Source organism: Condylostylus longicornis, unplaced genomic scaffold (assembly GCF_029603195.1).
Source record: "Condylostylus longicornis isolate FDR11 unplaced genomic scaffold, ASM2960319v2 ptg000083l, whole genome shotgun sequence".
Taxonomy (NCBI): domain Eukaryota; kingdom Metazoa; phylum Arthropoda; class Insecta; order Diptera; family Dolichopodidae; genus Condylostylus; species Condylostylus longicornis.
Genome location: NW_026578051.1, coordinates 2311463 through 2332555, shown reverse-complemented (window position 1 = coordinate 2332555; position 21093 = coordinate 2311463). Strand labels below are relative to the sequence as shown.

General features: G+C 22.1%; 1 protein-coding gene across 1 annotated transcript in view; it reads right to left on the bottom strand.

Annotated features, from left to right (window-relative positions):
• Positions 1 to 20851, bottom strand: part of LOC129613413 (alpha-catulin-like) — a 201546-nt gene extending 180695 nt beyond the window's left edge. The window contains exon 1 of the mRNA XM_055527466.1: positions 20608 to 20851. The gene's annotated coding sequence lies outside the window, so the exon portion shown is untranslated. The remainder of the gene's footprint in view (positions 1 to 20607) is intronic.
• Between the last annotated feature and the right edge of the window lie 242 nt (positions 20852 to 21093).

Sequence of the window (21093 nt, the reverse complement as noted above, 5' to 3'; positions counted from 1 at the left end):
CATTCTGGAATATTTCATCTCATAAAGTAATAGCATCATTATTTTCCAATAATACGTGCAATGTCAAAATTAATTGCTCCACAGACAGATAATCGGATAAATTCTCCAAAATGGTTCTTAAAAAAACTCTAACGCTATGTAAAGCATATATAATTTTTGTTTTCCTTCTTCACTCCTATGAGGAGCATAGGAGGCTAGTGCATGATATCATGCTCTAGTTTCATAGCATCATAGAGTTAACTAGATAGGTGACTAGCCTGGCGTAATATAATATTTTATAATATTACTTACAAAAAATTTTCAAAAATCAAATATTTACCTTCGATTTATTGGTAACTAAAATTTTAATTTCCATTTATTTTCAAAACTTAATTCAACAACATTAAGATCTATATAATATTTTTACTTTTAAATTTTTTGAATATTTTAATTGCCAACATGAAAAATATCCTTTGTAATTAATTCTTACATGTACCTATGATAAACTGTAATTTGTATAATAACAAACTATAAAATCCTTGTATTGTACAATACACACATACTCTTATACAAAAGCAATTTACATTTGCTATTAAAACGTAAAATTTTTAGCTCCTTCTTTAAGTACATTTTTAACAAAATTAAAAAAAAAATGTGCTGTCTGTCCATTCACGCGCTTCACACTAACAATCTAAAAATGTCAATTTTTAGCGTCGAATTCATTATTAAATTACTGTAGTAACACACGCAGCTGCCCAACAAAAACAAAACCACAGTAATATAGCTTAAAAAGCCGAATGATTAAGCAAGATTCAATTGTGATATTAAATATTTATTTTAACCCCCCCCCCCCCCTTACGCCTACAAATATGCAAAAAACAATATATTTTATATGATTTATTTTATTGCATACTGTTAGGGGTATGATTTATTTTATTGCATACTGTTAGGGGTAACAATAAAAGATAAATGTTTTTTAATTGTTTAAAGGAAATTTGCTCATTTACAAACTGTTACTTTAATTCCAACTTTTTTCAGTAAATATATATATACATATATACATTTAAATAATATGCGGTCTTATATTATTATTGTTATACATTATATTTTACATTTACAAAAATTGTATCCTTAATTTCTACATGCGTAGCTATTTATTGTTAAAATTATAATAGCGATAATGTACTCGAGAATGCAGGTGAGAGAAATTTATAGAAATTATTGTAATATTTTAGAAAAATTTGTATTTGAAATTTTCTACATTACAAGTACATAAAGGTATTCAAATTAATAGTACCAAATTTTACATGTCCGGTTAAATGAAATTCAAGAGAAACAAGGATATGAAAATATCCTTTGTGTATATAAATGAATTTTTCTATGGAAAATTATGCTAGGAAAGAAATTTTTTTTTTAATTTGTTAACAATATTTTGTTGCATTTAATTTAAAAAATACTTTTATTTTTCTCATTTTTGATTATTGATTCTAGAAAACCCGTGTAGTTTTAGAATAAATATTAGAATATCGTAAAATATTGCAATCCTTAGAGATATTAACGTAAAATGCACACGTACACTGGCTAAATATACATAAATTATTTTTAGTTTTAAAATTAATTAATTCTCTTTAGTAGGGAATCTTTAATTTGGAAGTAACATTTTATGTAATATTGTAATATTAAAAAGGATGAAACAGATCAGAAGTATTTAGCCATAAGTGCCTCTAATGAATTCAATAATTTACAATATTGAATGCATTTTGAATTCAAAATTCAATGGATTTAATAATATAATTGAATTTGAAAAATTTTCAAATTATATATAAAAAAAAGCTTAATATTAACTTGAATTTTAATAAATTTAATAATTTCCTCACATAATTAAATTTAATTTTTGCTAGTTAGACATTTTCCTTTAAGAATTAAAATCTAAAATTAATATTCACTTAGTTTTCAAAGAAATTGCTCAACTGAGTAACGTTACTGCAACAATTATCTTATTTTGCATATCTTTAGGAGGACTTCGAAATATTTTAATTTTATAATAAATTTTAAAACTCAGTTTCTCTGTCCTTTAGAAACAGCCCTTGTAATCGTAAAACAGCATTCGATTTTCATCTTCTTGTTAGACAATAACGCTGTAAAATGATCATACATTTTTGTAGACAGCAATTTCATTTCTGTTCTACTTATATAATATCCAAACTATTTATCCCAAAATATATAATTAACTTACATATTTTATTAGGGTAGAATAGATATATTGCAAATCCTATACGTGTTTTTGAACTTTAACCCCTCCCCCTTCAAATACAAAAATTGATGTCATCTATATTATTCACAAGAGTCAAAAAAACATGTCATCTATGTAGTATAGCTTAAAAATTGCATATTTCTCATCCTTATAAAAAATTTATGTTAAAAATTAAAATGAATTCTACTAAATTTAATACCAACCTACGTACATATTTTATTATCCTTTGATCAAAAATAAAAATGCATATAAACGGAAAATGCAATGGAATTTAGTGACGTAGGAGTACAAAATCCAAAAACAAAAAAAATTAAATAGAAAAATAACTCTATACAATTGATTTATGAGAAAAAAATTAAAAAAAAAAAAAATACAAAATTATATTGTTACAAATTTTTTTTTATTTATTTATTTAATTTGGAATGCAGTTGGATTGTATAAGAATTCCAAGTGACCGAATTTTGAACAGATGAACATAAAAATTTTATTTTCACCCACGCCCAAACACAAAACTTAAAACCATATTGAAATCCTTATTTGCCAATTATCTTCTTCTATTCTGTGTTTTTTTTTTTTTGTTTTTAGTATTGTTTTCTTTTGTACATTTTTTAAAATTTTAAAAAGTTTATTTTAAAATTGATTTCTCTTAGGACTGCAGTCATATAGTGTTCAAACGAAAAGAAAAAAAAAATAAATTAATAATACATTTTTGGCTCCAAAATACTTTTTATAAAAAATAAAATTAAAATTAAAAAATAATATAAATAGTTCCTTTGAAATTGTTACGATTTTAGTTCTTAAATTTCTATTGTGTGGGTCAATCGAGAAATAAATGAAATACTCGCGGTATCTAGGATAATAAACTGTATTGGGTGTACAGTCATTTAAGCAATTGTTTTGAAATTCTAGCAGTTTCAAATAAAATCCGACAAGAATTCAAATCATACGAGTTATTCCCCAACCTTTGAAATTCAAAAAATACTTTACACAATCACTACAAAAAATATAAAATTAACTTTGAAACGAGCTAGTTCTAGTAATAAATTGATTAAGTTCAAACAAACTCCTTTTATCCAAACATATTCCTTTAATTCGAACAAGTTCGTTTCGTTCAAATAACTTGATTTAGTTCAAACTGAATTCGTTTAAATGTAAAAACATTTAGTTTAGTTCAAGAATGTTTGTTGAATTGGAATAAGTTTGCTTAGTATAAACAAGTATATTTAGTTGAAATAAGTTTCTTTACTAGAAAAAAGATGGTTTAGTTCGAACAAGTTCATTTGGATCGAACAAGTTTGTTTAGCTCAAACAAGTTTGTTTGTCTCGTACTAGCTAATTTAGTTCGAAAAAATTAATTTAATTCGAAAAAATTCATTTAGTTCGAATAAGTTTATTACAATTTATTTGAGTTCAAAAAAGTTTCCTTAATTCGAACAAGTTCGTTTAGTTTAAAAAATTTTGTTTATCTCGAACAAGTTTGTTTAACTCGAACAAGTTTGTTTAGTTCGAACTAATTAGTTTATTTCGAAAAATTCGTTTGATTCGAATAAGTCTTTTACATTTCGATCAAGTTCGTTTAAGTTCAAAAAAAATTTATTCAATTCGAACAAATTTGTTTAGTTCGGAAAAAATTTGTTTTGATTCGAACAAATTCATTTAAGTTCGAACAACTTAGTTCAGTTGAAACAAATTCGTTCAGTTTAAACAAGTTAGTTTTTGTTCGAACAAATTAAATATTCTCGTATTGAAAAAGTTTAAAATTTCAAAATTTTTTATAATTTTTCGATTAACAGATCTAAATACAAGTCTGAGTAGAATGCTTCCATTCCATACAAAGTTTGAAGAATGAATTTACCTGTCACAACTTTCATATTTAAACACATTAATTTTCATTGTCAAATTCATTATTGTTCTCTCATCATGATTTTTTCTAAAAAATAAACATAGATGTCACTTTACTCATTGCGCTCTCATTTTGAACTGTCACGAATTAAAATGTCACTTTTATTCTTATTCAAAATTTTTGATACAATTACAAAATTGCATAAAAGAGGGCAATTTTTTTTTTGGTTTTGGTAGCCTTTTCTTAAAATAGATTTGGAAAAAAAAAAAATATTCATTATTGAAAGCAAATGGCGAACTTTTTCAATATTTCAAAGTCAAGTACGAGTTAAAAAAAATAGAAGAAATTTTTTTCCTTTTTGCACTATAAAATTTTCAAAAAAAAAAAATTAAACAAGAATCCTTTTTTCCTTCATTCATCCTAATCTTTTTAATTTCATCATATCAACATAAAAAAAAAAAATATTTTTTTTTTTTGGATCTTACCCAATTTTGATCAATTTGTTTTCCTATATTTTTATTATTTTTTTTTTCTTTTGTACCAAAAAAAAATATAAGGTTTACATTCAATTTCAGACAAAAAAAAAAAAAATTATATAAAAATATGATGGTAGCCATCGTATATAAAACATGAAAATTTTCAAGGGTAATACAAGGACTTTTTCAATTATAGTAATAACTCTGCTATTTTTTGTTTTTTGTTATTCTTTCTTTTTGTAAAGTATGCACCGTAAAATAATTAATTTTATCCCTAAAAAACAAAAAAAAAATTAAAATGAATTTAATTGGACTAGAGGAGTTTTACTTTTTTTACTAAATAAATTGAATTTTGAAATAAAAAACAAAATTTGAAATTCACCTGGCCTAACAAAAAAAAAAAAAATCAAATAAAAAATTTTTGATTTTTGCAAATTTGAGCTTTTCCCCTCACTGTTTGATATTTACGATATCAAACCTCCATGTTTGATATTTACGATATCAAACTCAAACTCAAATATGAAAGAGTTTAACTATTTACGGTCAATTACTTTATTTCTGCTCACGTTTTTCCATCTGTTGCTAATTTTTTGCTGATTGTTCGCTTCCATGTTAGTCGTGGTCTGTCGACACTTCTTTTGCCCTGTAGGTTCTATTTCATCGCCTGCCGCGCTATTGTCTCCAACACCTTCGGAGTATATGTTTAATCCATTTTAATTTTTTTTTTTTCTTGATAGTTGACTTTACTGACTCCTTACTCGTAATCTCCCAGAGTTTCACGTTTGTTATAAATCTGGGCCAGTGTATGTTTCAAATAACTCACAGAAACTATTTACAGTTTCACCATATCGTTTTTTCGTACGAGCCAGTTTTCAATAACATACAGCAGGACCGACTTGACTCAGTTATTAAATATTCTCATATTTGTTGATCTGGTCAAGTGTGTGTAGATTTCCAGATCATTCAGAGTCGCCCAAAATCCTATTCTTGAAATTTTGATTTTATTCTTGATGTTTCCATACACCCCACTCCACCACTTGTGCTAATGAAACTACCAAGGTACTTGAAGTGAGTGACATTTTTCATTGATTTTGGGTTGACTACAAAACTGTATTTAGGAATTCCCTCAAATTTTTATGATTAACTTAAGTTATCAATAAAAATTTTTACTCCCTATAAAATTATCACAAATAATTAGAAATTTTTAAGATAATTTTTTAAATAAAAATTTTAATTTTAATAGATTTACATAACCAAATCGAATTTGAATAAAAAAATTTTCATAATTTTCATCAACCGAATTTTAGAAAACAATTCAGTCCATTTATGAGAGCTTCTTTTTTTTAAAGATTATAATGATTTTCTTTTGATCCCTCTGATTTTTTTTTTAATATCTGAAAACAGAAAAACCAAAATTCTTACACAATTCGATAAATAAACAAAATAAACTGAACTGAATAGATTTTTTGTTAAGGGAAAATTTTACAATAAAAAAGTTCATAAACAAAAAAATGTCCTTTATCCTTTGAATATCTTGTTTTTTTTTTGTTCATCCTTACAAAAAGATATTAAAAAATTCTTTTGAAAAATCGACAAAATAGAGCCAATTTTTAAAGAATTTCCTTTATTTTTGTTTTTTGCTTATTTTTGTTTTTTTCATTTTTTTGTTTAAAAAAACAAAAGTGAAAAAACAGAATTTTATTAATAAAATTTTGAAAAATTATGTAATTTTTATTATATTTGTAATAATATGTAGTTAATAATGAGAAGAAATATGTATATAGCAGGGTTAAAAAATTTTTGGTGTTTAAATTTTAAAATGGTAGCTATTTCTCAATTTTTCCGTAAGTAGTTAACGCACGTAAACAAAATTAATACTGAGTATAACAGTATAAAGCTACAGAGAATATGAAAGAGGGAAGGAGTAAATTTATAAATTTCTCTCCGAATTTTTCCGTATGTGTTTAATGTACGTAAACAAAATTAACACTGAGTAAGAGAGTATATAACAATACAGAAATTCGTACAGAGAATATGAAAATATGAGGAAATAATTGCAAAAGGTAAAGCGGAAGATTTAAAATTTTCTACCATCTTGTCAGTTAAAGATTAAATCTCTTCATTTAAGTACTAATTTATGGACAAGCATGTTAAAGTCTATGATGAACTTGAATTATTCTTAATTTTATTTTATATTCAAGAATATTTTTTTGGAACTTTTTAAACAAACTGCGTTAATTCATTTTGTAAATTTGAGAAATAATTTCAATTGAACTGTAAATAATTTGCACGTGTTCATAAAAATTAATCAATTCTTGTTCAGTAAAATGCTAAAATTTATAAAAATTTTTTTTCTAATATTACAAAAATTGTAAATGATTTTAATTTTTCCCTTCCACTCAAATCAAATTTTATTATTATTAATTCTTTCTTAGTGGGCCACCCTTCTTTCAGACTGTTACAATTTTACATTATGAACAAAAATTCTGCAATAATCTGGCAACATTTATGCTAAAAATTTCAAAATTTCATTAATACCTGCATATTGATATTATTTATAATGATAATTCTTGATTTTATTGGAAAAATTTCATTTCAAGAATATATTTTCCCTTGAAGAGAGTAATTTCAATACAATTACCCAAAAATTAATATTCATTAAAGCAGACTATAATGCTGTGTTCAATACTTTACTAAAAATACAAAAATTCAACTCACATATTCTATATACACATAATTATATTAAAATATAGCCTAAATATTTTAATTTTACATATTTATAAACTTAAAATACCTTATAAATAAATAAATAATTTTATAAATTTTAAAATAATAATTAAAAATAATTATTACACTCAAATTTTATATAGTTGTATGTTTTACCATAATTAAATGTGCCTCCATGTATAGTATGAATTAAATTCACCACAAATAAATGTAGATATAAAATATATACCACATTACTCGTACAATAAAACCACACACATAATAATATAAAAATTAAATTTATATAGAAAAAACAACAAATAGGAAAATTTAAGATAAAAAATAACAAAAATTAATTGGATGAATAAAAAAAAATCAATATTTTTATTATTTTATAATAGAAATCAATCTATTTTTAGCCCACATATTAGTTTAATATTGTGTTTTTGAACAAAAAATACTCAAATAAAACGATTATCGATAAAATTTATGCATTTTAATTGAAAGTTATTACAATGAATATAACAAAAAAAAAAAATAATAATAATAATATGTGTGTGTGATTATCAAAATAAACCACGTATTTAAAATTGTTTCAAGGTTAAAAAATTATGCAGAAATTTAAAAAAAAAACAAAATATCATTATTTTAATTAAATTTAAATTGTAAGATAAAAAAAAAAATGTGGTGAATATATGAAAATATTTTAGAATAAATTTAGTGGCATTTTACATCTATGTCCTCTCTATTCAAATTAAATAATATATGTAATTATGGGAACTAAATTGAAAAATAGAAAATTATTGAAAATATTTTAAAAATTTTGTGATAATAAAACCATTTTACAATTAAATACATGAGCGTAGACCATTATTATGGTAATTCTGCGCAAGTTTCATTGCATACATTTAGGAGTAGTGTCGAAAAAATTAATTAAAGAACAGAAAACATTTTACTAGCTCAAAAGTTTTCTTGAATTGGTTTCAAAATACCTTAAGAAATTTAATTTTGATTTTCACTGTGTTCATAATTTAGTCGAAACCCGGGAAACAGTCAAAAGAAATTGAACTGTTAAAAATTTTTGGAATAATATAATTTTCTAAATGCGATTTACTTGCTCATGAAATTGCTATCTGTAAAGACGACAGGGCAGAACCGAATTTTGTATAAATAGAGAAATGATGTAGAATTTTGTATAGAAACCGAGAAAAATATGTTCTCTGATGATAAACAGTTTTTCCTGAACAGAGAAAATAAATTTTTTTTTCTTGATTGATTTTTTGTTTTAAATCGATTTTTTTGCCACCGGAAACTCATTAATTTTATATCAATGAAAATTTAAAAACAAAAAAAAATGCATATTTTCAGTTGTAAAATCAATTATTCGAATTAAACATCATTTAGCTTTGATATTGTTTAAAAAAATATTTGATTCTATGTTGTACAGAACCTTGTAAATATAATTATACAATTAATTTAAGAAATTTATAAAAATTTCCAAAATAAGCACCTAAATTTCAAAGTAAAGGTTAAGAAATTTCATTAAGGCTGTAGTTTTCTTTAATTCATAAACGTTCCCATTTAATATTTTAATTTAATTTTCGTTTATTATATAAAAAGAATCTAATATTAAATTTAGTAAATCCCGTAAGGCACAACATTATTCATTATATAATTACTCGTATATTATGAAATCGGAATACACAAATTTACTATAACATGCCTACATATAAATTTAAGATTCTACTTTAACAATATTATTAATTGAATTTTTCATTTTCGAATTTATTATTTATAGATATTCTCCTCTTTAAATACCAATACAATAACATTAAGAACTATATATATAATATTGTTTTAGTTCATTCTTAAAATTAGCACTCTTGAGTATATTAGCACTTTTATTTAATAATAATTCTTCTTTATATATATATATATACTTTTAATTCTTATACTTCATTTTATATTTTAATACAATCTTTATATATAATTTATTGTTTTTACTCACATTACATGTTTTATATACATTTAAATATGCAATTACTTGAGGATTTCTATTTAAAGAAGCAAATCTCAAAATAATGCTCATATAAAATCTCTACTTAAAATATCTATTATACATACATATATACTAGTATAGAAATTGAGAATACAAAAACAAAAATAATTAAAACAAACAAAAAAAAATAACAAATTGCATTCTATTGTATATGTATGTATGTACGTTTATGTACAAAAAATGAAAACAAACATTTAAGTAATTTTCTCATCCTAAGTATATGCAATTTTTTATAATTTCTCTTTTTTGTACTTAATTTTGTTTTCTTGTTGTACAACAAACATTACAAGTGATTGGTGTCTTATGCACCAATATTTTTTTTTGTTGTTTTTTTTTACTTAGATTTTTTGTTTCTTGCTTCTTATTTTTTTTTTCCTTGTTTTGTATCCTCTTTGATTTCCTTTTATTCTTTACTTATTTTTATTATTTTTGTTTTTTTTTTGTTGTTGTTTTTTTTTTTCTATTTATCTTACTTTATTATTTTATTTTATTACATTCACTCTCAAATAATGTTACAATAAACAGATTAAATCAATATTTACAAATTTAATATCGGCACTGTGTGTCTCATATATGTATAATATAGGGTGTAGGTGCATACATACTTAATATTTTTTTGATTTTGGTTATGCCTCCTTTTTATCCATATATTGATGTATTATTGACTTTGATGATGTTGAACTCAAAGTAAAAATAAGAATACTCATACTTTTGTTTTTAATATTTAAATATTTGTGTTAGAGAAAGAACTATTTATATATCGTATATGTAACCATTAACAGTTGACTTTATATATGTAATATATTTTTATATGATCAACATCATTATTATATCAGTATCCCATCATCATCGTCAATATTATTATTAAGAGCATCCTTTGACATTATAAAATAGATATGATAAAGAGGAATTCGATTTCAATAAGTTTGTATGTATATATTCATATATATATACATATATAATAACGTAATAATAATAATAAAAAAATAAAAATAATATATATATATATAAAAGTATTTATAATAATAATGAAAAAAATAATTTAAGAAAAATAACAGTAACAACAATAACGGTATATGTTAAAAAAAAAAAATTTTTTTTTTTTATTTTTTCTATTATTTTTTTTTTTCTTTTTTAGCCTTGTAACAGAACTTTATTGTGTAGCTTAACCTATAAAATAAATCTGAAAAGCTCTTTTTTAAGAGGGCGCAGCACAATATACAAACAACTGAATAGAATATGCTTAGCGGCATTAAAAATAAGAAAAAGCATGAAGCAAAAACAAAATAAAGGGAAAAGAAAAATAATATTTTAAAGAAAAAAAAATAAAAATAAATGTTTGTACATTAATTCAAATATACCTACATATTCAAAAGAATAAAATGACACATTAAAAAAGGGGAAGTTAAAAAAAAAAATAACCGAAAGGTCACTAAACATCATAATTTTGATGGACACGATGGCAATCTTTTTACTCTTTTGTCTATTTTGTTTTGTTTTGTTTTTTTTTTTATCACTTTCTATTATAAAGAATCCATGATAACAAATAATATAACAATAATAGTTATATATGTACAAGAGTATGTACAAGAGTTGCTACAACAATTTGATATTTTCATATGGTAAGAGAATTGCCTTAAATACTAAAAATAATAAGGAAAATAGATCAAAAATATTGCATTAAAGAGAAATAATGAGAATTTCATATAAATTTAAAATGTTTCGACTTACTAAACTGTTCTTGCAAGAATTTATTCTATAGTATATTAGGAATAACATTCACATTCAGCACGATTTCGATATTATTAAATTGTGAACAGCATCATCGCGTCTAATGGCTTAATCTGACACTATTTTTCAAATACATTTTAATATAAATACAAAAAAATTTAATTTACAAAATATTTTCCATTGCTCTGGGAAAAATTATTTCACAAAACACAGTCTGATTTGTGAACAGACTGTAAATTATTTTTTGGATAATTAGTGTATCAAATAGTTCCAACGTACTCGCACAATAGAGCCACATTTTCAGATTAAGAAAACAATAATTTTAAATTAAATTAGAACTTGTTGTAAGTACTGATGTAGGACTGTAGTTAATTTTTTTTTAAAAAATAAAATATAAAAATTATTTTTGTTTTTTTTTTAATAATAAAACAATTTGTCCATTTATTTGAATAACCCTTTAATTATAACAACATAAACTTGTAATAGACAAGAATCTTATACTATTGATTTCTTGTAAAAAAACAAAAACTAAATGTAAATTTCAATAAGGATACTTATAAATTTAGGTTATTCTATCCTTTCGAATAAAATTATATTTATAGATTATTATAAAGAGGAGTACAAAGGATATTTGTTTAAGAACAAAACAATAGCAGAAAAAAAAAATAAAAACAGAAAAAAAAATAAATAAATAAATAAATTTTTATTAATTAAAATTTTTGTTGATATTATTTTTTTTGTTCCGGAAGGCATACGAATTCATTTTTAATATTTAAAAATAAAAACAAAAAACAGAAATTATTTTTAGAGAAGTGAATAATAATTTTTATAATATGAGTTTGGAAAATTTGATATTAAATTTAAAATTTTTAAAAATATTCGTTGCACTCATTTATTTAAAGAATCTAAAATTTTACTCATCTTGTTTTAAGGATTTGCTTATACTACATATTTTTATTTAATTTAAAAGGCGAGTTTAAAAGGAGTTCCAAGGATTATTCCACTTGTAAAAAATTTCTTTTTTGGACTGCCTTTGTATGAAGCGTGAAACTAATTATAAAAGAGGTAATTCTACGACATTATTTCACTTATGTGCATAGAGAAAAGATAGAATGTCATAATATACAAAATTCGCCACACTTACGGAGAATAAGTAAGGAAGAAGCTACGAAGAATAAGTAAATTTTAATTCTCTATATATAATCTACATATAATCTGAAAATTTAAGAGATCGAGAATACAATTTCATTGAAGGCTCTCATGTCCTTGTAGTTGGATAAAATTAATGAGATTTTTCAAATAGACTTACACACAATAATTATTTTATTTGTAATAAATTCTCTGAATTATTCAGCTGAATTCAAGAAACTAATCAAAAATTGGAAAATCATATTCAATCAAAATATGTAATTTATGTTATAAATATCATATGAATTAGAAAGGACAGAAAATCAACTAGAAATTATAAAATTTTTGCAAACTATTAGATTTTAATTTAATTTTTTGTAATAATTGATTTGATTTGAAATTGATGGTCGCCCCCACATTGTTATCAATTTTTATTCTACAAAAAAATTAAATTTGAGTCTCATGTTTTTTGCAATACTAATACTAAATCTTAAGCAGAATATGATAGTGATGGTCGAAGGGGAAATGTTACTTTACCCATATAACTCTTGAATAATCTACAATTCAAAATAAGAATTATTAGGAATTTGTGTTAAATTTTCTATTATAAGAAAGCAAAGTTAATGATTTGATCTTCAGTAATATGTAAGAAATTTTTAGCCAATTATTTTTGATTTACAATTTTAACACATCAATTTATAATGATAAATTATTTCTTAGGACAGCTCAATTTCTAAAAATTTCCTTATAAACTGTACAAAAACAAAAAAATGTCAATTTCATTGACATTATTATAATTTTGAGTTCGGTAAAGAAAATTAATTGTTTTAATATGCAATTTTTGTTTTCAACTCATAATATTTTCATTAATATAAGAATAGTATTAAGTTTTATTCTTATATAAGATTTTTAAGACATAAAAACAATAAGAACAATAGTGTTCCTCAAACTAATTTTAAAGTAAATAAATTTTAAATTACCGCTTAATATAATTATACTCTGAAACTCTGTTAAATTTAGATATTCATTCAAAAGTGAGGGTAATAAATTTTAATAATTTGGCATCTCATAACTTTTTAAACTTTATCAAATTTTCATAGAACCACATAATGGAAAATGTTTACTTATCAGAAATATTTAATAGGACCCAATTAATCTTGTGATTCCACAAATTTGTTAAATTTTTTTTTAAATTTTGTTTTCATCCTAAAAGTATGCAATACTCAACTGATTAAACTCATCAAATTTCATAGCTGAATCATAGCTGAATCTAATGGGAAATATTCTATGTGCCAATTTACTTGCAGCTAGTTTTCTGGCTAAAGTAGAAGAGATAGAGCGATTCTAAGTGTTTTTTGTGATCATTGGGAACTCACAGATTCTGTCGATATTTGATAATACGCTGTAACAAAAATATTTTTGGACTTTAACCTACAACTTACAGTACCTGCAACAGAAAATGGGTAATAGTTGAAATACTTTCGGAAATACTTTCGGAACAGAATCCTATTATATGTTCATTTTATAAGATTTATTGTGGGAATTTTTGTTAACACTTGCACGAAATTGAAATTTTTCGGGTATTTGTGGCGTAAGGTTTACAAAACAAAGGAAATTTCAAACTGAAAATAAAATATTTTTTATAAAAAAATAAACCCCAAATGATATATGAAAAATTTTAAAGGAAAATTTTTTTGGATTTTTAAGAAAAGGTATTTTCTCTAACAAAATTAAGAAAGACTCCGAAGGGAAATTAATTGGTATATCTAAGATTGAGACAACTAATTCAAAACCTGATAAATTCTATAAATATAACATAAGAAAACAATGTGAATATAAAAGGCATAATTATTGAAAAAAAAGGATTTAAATTTCGGAAATGTGCTGTTATACAAATTATTTTTTTTGACTGAATTCAATAATTTCGGTCTTAATCTAATTGATTTCTTCTTAATTTGTGATTTTGCTCAATAAAAATTCAAACATGTGTGAAATGCGCTTTCTTATGCAATGGTATGGAATTTACTCTTCCATGTCAACTCTTTTAAATATTCCAACAATTTCTCATCATTCCCATATTATTAAAAAACGCATATTGTGTCAAAAATATTTGAAAACTAATTCTTAAAATTAAAATTCTTTTAAGCACATACCCACTTTTATTTATAATTCAATTTCTTTATTGATTCTCTTTAAGTTATTTTAAACGTTTTAAGTATAGATAATAAAGGATTAAACATTATATTCCGTTAATGTATTTTAAAACTAAATAATTTGTATTTATATTTAGTTATACTAACCTACAAAAAAAAAACAAAATAAGAAAATCAAAAATTTAGAATGTAGAATTTCTAAGGATTCCAAATAGAAATGAATAAATGAATTTTTTGCTGAATATTTTATTAGAATTTTAAAGCTCCAACAGAAAATCTATTTAAGTATTTTTGTTTCATTTTCACTTCCATTTTAATTCCTTACATATTGAACATTTAAAAGGATTCAAAAAAACAAAATGGTTACATCAAAAAACTGTAATTTTTTTTTTCTCTAATTATTCACTTTTTTTTTGACATTTTTTAACTTTTTGAACACGCATTGAATCGAATACACGCGTATTTAAAAAAAAAACCAAAACAAATAAAAAAAAATTTATTGCATTGTGGTTAAAAATATGCAAAAATCCATTCGATAATTTAAGGTATTACATAGAATTAATCAATATCCTATAATTGCTTCCTCAATATTTATTGTCATTAAAGTTAAATTTCGAAAATTCTTTGGACACATTTACACGTTTCATAATATTCGAAAACAAAATTTGCACAATTTGAAAAAAATTCGTTTTGAGTGGATAGGTGGATTGGATAATCTTATTATGACATTTTATTTTTTTGCGAAATAAAATAAAATATTTAGAAATCAAAAACTTAATGAGACTTAAAGATTTTTCTTTAATTCTTGAAATTATTAGATAATGTAAATTGTTAGGGAATTGTCTGAATTCTTAAAATAATAATTATATAATTAATTTTAAAATAAGAGCAAATCATGCTGAACTTTCTATATTGTTCTATTAGAATAATTCAATATCAATCCCCAATAATTTGAGTTTATTAATTTCTACAGGAAAATTTTAACGAGTGCCTGTAATTTCTTTTCCAACAAAATTTCTTCATTCCACCAATTCAAAAACATAAAAAAACTAATTTCCTATTAAAAATGTCAAATTCATAAAGTCTATTTACCGAAATTATGGATGTCTCTTCAAAAAAATCATAATTTTCACATAACCCCTAAAAGTATGCAATTTTTTTTTTAAATTTTCATTATTGATTATTTTTCATTTTAATTTTAATATTTTTAGTCATTTAAAGAATAATTTTTAATTTCTATATCTAAAAGATGCTAGGTTATCCTCATCAGATTTTAATTTGTTGAAATCAATGATAGTTAAAAACCAAATATCAAATTTTGAAAAAAAAATATAAAATATAAAATTTTAGGGCCAGTTAAACAATAAATATTGCACATACTAAAAAAAATAAACTCATTAATAAATTATTGATAATCATAAAATTTATAAATAAAAATTTTATTTTCACATTAACGTAAAATCAACATTTTGCGTTAAAAAAAATTATGATTATAAGGACAAAATTAATGCTCGCTTATATTGTAAATTTATATACCTTGAATTGATTATGATGTTCTTAATTACATTGTTATAATTCGTAAGGATATTAATATTAATGGCATCATAAATTTTATGATAATATAAGTGTATAGTGAATATACAAAAAAAAAATTTCAAATAGCTATTTTTATTACATTTAACAGCTACGTACTCTTAACTATTAATGTTACCTCACAAGTATGTGAAATAAAATTCGACTGGAACTCGGAAATGTACTTTTTAATTATAAAAATTATATTCAATTTTTTATTAAAAATTTAATTAACTCTTAAGTTTATTAAAAATTTTTATGAGCTTAAGAATTATTAAATTCTTTTATATTTTGTAAGAGTATATTAGGAATCAAAAATATTCAAAATAGATTCAATAAACTTTCCCAGCCTATATTAATAGTCTATATTTTTAAGTCTACATTTAATAACAAAATTAAATAGAGTAACATGTCTGAAATCACTATATTAAACCTTGTTGCACACACTTGAAAGCCTTCCTAAAATTATAACAGTTTATCAAAAATAAAATATCTTAAAACATTTTCCATACATATTTCATTTCTCAAAATACTAAAAATATTGATTCTCATTTAAAATTTCTTAAAACACGCGGAACGTGTACCTTATAAATAAATTATTTTTATTGAAAATACCATGATATTATTTCATTATTAAAAAACGATTGAGTTTATTCACATACATTCGTCTGAAACTCTATGGAACATATGGCACAAATAATAAATTTAAAATATGAATCTTAATAAGGAATTTATAAAAATTTCGCATTCATATTATGGTGTAAAAGCATGAATCACATATATAGATTAAACTTATTGTGAAATATTCCATATATTTTAATTATAAAACACTATTGAAATAAGATTATATTTGAAAATGTCATCATAGGTTTCGGCAAGGGAAAGCGCTGCTTTTTATAACAAATTTTAATCAAGAAGGAGGCAAAAAATATCAACACAATTACTCTTCAATATATGTCTTAACATACACAATTTGATCTTCGAAAAATTTAAGTACATGTTTCAGCCAACAAAAAAAAAAAACACTATAACCAGTTTTTCTATACTAGAAACAGGGCTATTTTAAAAAGATTACTGGTTCTAGTGCATAAGCTAAAAAAATGAAAAAGAAATAAAACAGAAACTTGAATTTTTATTTCAAATATTCTTCATTTTTTTTGTTTAAATCAAAAAATCAATAATTGAATTTTAAAGTGATCATCCTATAAATATGCAATTTTTTAATAATTTCATAAATTTCAAAAATCATTAAAAATATTACAATTTTAGTATTCTAATATCATTCAAATTATATTATTTGAGCATTCTAAATTGATTTTAATTATTTTTAGTTAATTATTATCGAAAAAAAATTAATTTACAAATGTTAATTTCTCACATTTTTCATATTTTCAGCTTCTTCTTTTCTCTTATCCTACGAGTATATACTCAAATAAGTTAAATTAAAAATCGAAAAAACATGAAAAAAAAGGACAAGACAATAAGAAAATTAAATAGAAAAAAAATCCTGTCTATCCTAAAATAATAAATTTCTTTCGTTCCTTTCTTTTCGTTCATTTAAAATCTATAAACGTATAGAATGTACCAAAAAAAAAATAAAAATTAATTAATCTTCCTCCAAAATATTTTTTTTTTTTTCATTTATTTTTAGATTTCATTTTTATTCTATTTGATGTTCTTTATGAGAATGCCCTATGAAAAAATATCCCGATTGAAACTGTTATCGAAAAATAATTTTTTTTTTTTTTTTGTTGCGTATAGAATACACACATCATTTACAGTGTTAACAAAGGCACATATACACACATACAAAAATACATAAATAAAAATTTGTTAAATTAAAGAAAAAATTTGTTGCTCTTATTTTACTTATACCCGACACAAAAAGAAAAAGAATTATAAAAACTCAAAAAATATAGAAGAAAAATAAAACAAGAAAAAATAAAACCTGTGGAATTCACAATATCACAGGATATACAATAACAAAATCAAATCAAAATAAAATATTTTTCAATTTTTTCCCTCGCAACCTTTCATTCAACATATACATTCGCATATATTAAATGTACACGCCACATTATAAGAGATAACGCACTATTTGCTCCATTATTGAGTTTTCTCTACAAAAATTTCGAGTATATACTCATGTATATATATATATATATATATATATATATATATATATATATATATGGATATACAAATACATTTATACAAAAAAATTATCAAATACATATAAATAATGTTAAAAATGATAAGAGACTATAAGAAAAATAATACAAAATTCTTCTATAATTAGACACAAAAAATCTGGATTTCTATTGCTATTCTTGAGGCCATAGTAAACGCACTTATACACATAATTTTTTTTCCACAATTCATATATATTAATATTCAAGTATATATACAAGAAGCAAGCATCTTTAAAGAAAATACCTCTTGGCATCTTTACGATCAAAATCCATACAGAAAAAAAATATTAAAATAGCAAAAAACAAAAAAGAATCTTTAATTTTAAATATTTTTAAATAGGTACGTACCATTTATGTATGGGTACAATATTTAAATATATATACAAACATAATTTCATTAAAATTATTTATTAAATACATAGATATTTTGTATTATGCACGCATTTTTACATTATCCACATTCTTTTGCTTTTCTTTTAGGTATCGGAAAATGTGCGTACAATAAAGATTTTTACAAGGAAGAAAAAAAAAACAAATTTCTCCAACTTTTACATATACTCTTACATATGAAAAGAATTCATCTTATTTTTCATCCTTAAAAATATCAGTTATCCTCAAACAGTTTTCCCTCTCATATCATTATAATATTGTGTGTAAAAATATTTATAAAATATTTTACATGTAAAAAAGAATATAGCCTTGTATAGAGAAACCCTTATATACTTATAGAGAATAATTTACAATTACATACAAAATGGTTAATGATGTACTAAATGTAAAAAAAAAAACCGAATTTATATATATATACATATATATATATATATATATATATAGCAATAAATTAGAAAAGTCGATAGAGAAAAGTGTGTTTATCAGGTATATAAGCAAATATATAAATAAAAATAAAATAAAAAAAAAATGCACGTAAAAAATTTTTAATATTTTTTTTTTTGTTTTAATAAAAAAAAAATTTGTTAATAAGAATTGGTACTTGTGCAAAATGATTTTTAATCCTTTAGAATTTTTTCTTTTGCACGTTGCACGTTAAGACAACATCCGTAGATTATAGATTTTTACAACCAGGATAACAGTGCACTGCGACTACGTATAAGGATCTATTGTACTCTCGCCCAACAATAGCCTTATAACGAAATATTTACAAAAGGATAATAATTTTTAAAAAATATTATTAAAATATATGAAAACAATAAATGGAAAAATTAATTTTAATTCGATTCAATTAAATTTTGTAGAAGAATTTTCATGGTATTCGAAATTAGTTCTAAATTCATAAGAATTTATGGAATTTAATAATAAATTTCGAACAATACTTTAAAATCATTGATTAATTTCTTACATAATGTAATTATTCTAGACATATATGTAAGAAATTATAGATTCTAATGTAGACCATTAGAATCAAGTAGTATGCGAAATATAAATAATTTAAGAAAAAATTTTTAACCATTTGAATTTAATGTATAACTTTACTAACAATATTTAAAAATAATTTTTAATTCAATAACATTAACTGATATATTTCTAATTTTTTTTTTGTTATAAACTATACAATTGATATATATATGTAGATCTTTATTAAATGGAAATATATTCATCTATACCTAACCATCAAATTAATAGCAAAAACAATATGAAAAATGCAATTTTTGAATAAAATTAAAATTTATTCATTTTATGCCAGTATTTATTCATAATTAATTTAAAAACGACATTATTAATTATATATTTCAAAAATAAATGAGTTTATAATGCAAGGTTCCAAAATTTATAATAAAATTTTGTATTCATAAATTGAAAGACTATAGATAGGAGCAAAATCTTCCTTAATACAGATATTTATTTCATTTGTATAACAATTAAAATGTAATTTTCGTATATTATCTATGTTCATACCCATATTTTATTCTAATATACTTATAAATTGAATAAATCTAAGTGTAGCATGTATTTTTCATATAAACTATAAAGCATACCCCAGAGAATGAGAATTATCGCTTAAGCATTATCTCATATATATATGTAATAGAAATTAACACTTGAGACAAGACAAATTCAATAAATATTGTAATATAAAATTCAAAATTTTCTATAATATTTTTTAAAAAATTTAAAATATAAATTTTCTGAAAGGCTATAAAAAAAATTAATAGCTTATATTTCAAAAAATATAAAACAAATTCAAGTCAAATTCAGTCAATATTTTTATAATAAAATACTCAAGATTTTGTTAAAGAAATTGAACAAAATTTCTGAAATTCAACAAACATAGAATTAAAAATTTCACTATTAAATTTCTAAATTCAAATAATTCTTTTAATTCTTTAAAATTATTAAAATTATGAATTATAATCAGAAAACCCTTACAGTTTGTTACTTAAATAATATTAGAATATTTAAAAAATTTCATATTTGAAGAACAACAAAAATTAATAGAGAAATTGAATTCAATTCAAAATAATTTTTATAATAAAGGATAATAAAAAAATTTCTTACATTATTTATTTTTTGATATATTTTTGTATTATTATTATTATTGTTTATGATATTTGCATATTTTTGCATTATATAATTGTAATACAATAATAATAAATCCTTTTCCTTCCTTTCTAATATATTAATAAATTTTTATGCAGCTTCATCACTCTATATATTATGTTCTATTTATATATATATATATATATTATGTACAATTAAAATATTTGAAATAAAATTGAATTGTTTTGTTTTTTTTTTTTTAGTAATTCTCGAAGAACAAACAAAATATATGAAATAATAAAAGGACACTCGAATATTCTATGATCATAAATTTTTTTTTTTTAAATATTTTATTTTTATATTTAAATTTTAATTTTAATTTTAATTTTAATTTTTATTTTTATTTTTATTTCAAATAAATTTAATATATCGTATACATTTTAAAAATATTTATTGGAAAAATATACAAATTTCATTTAAGGATATTTTAAGGATTAACTTTTA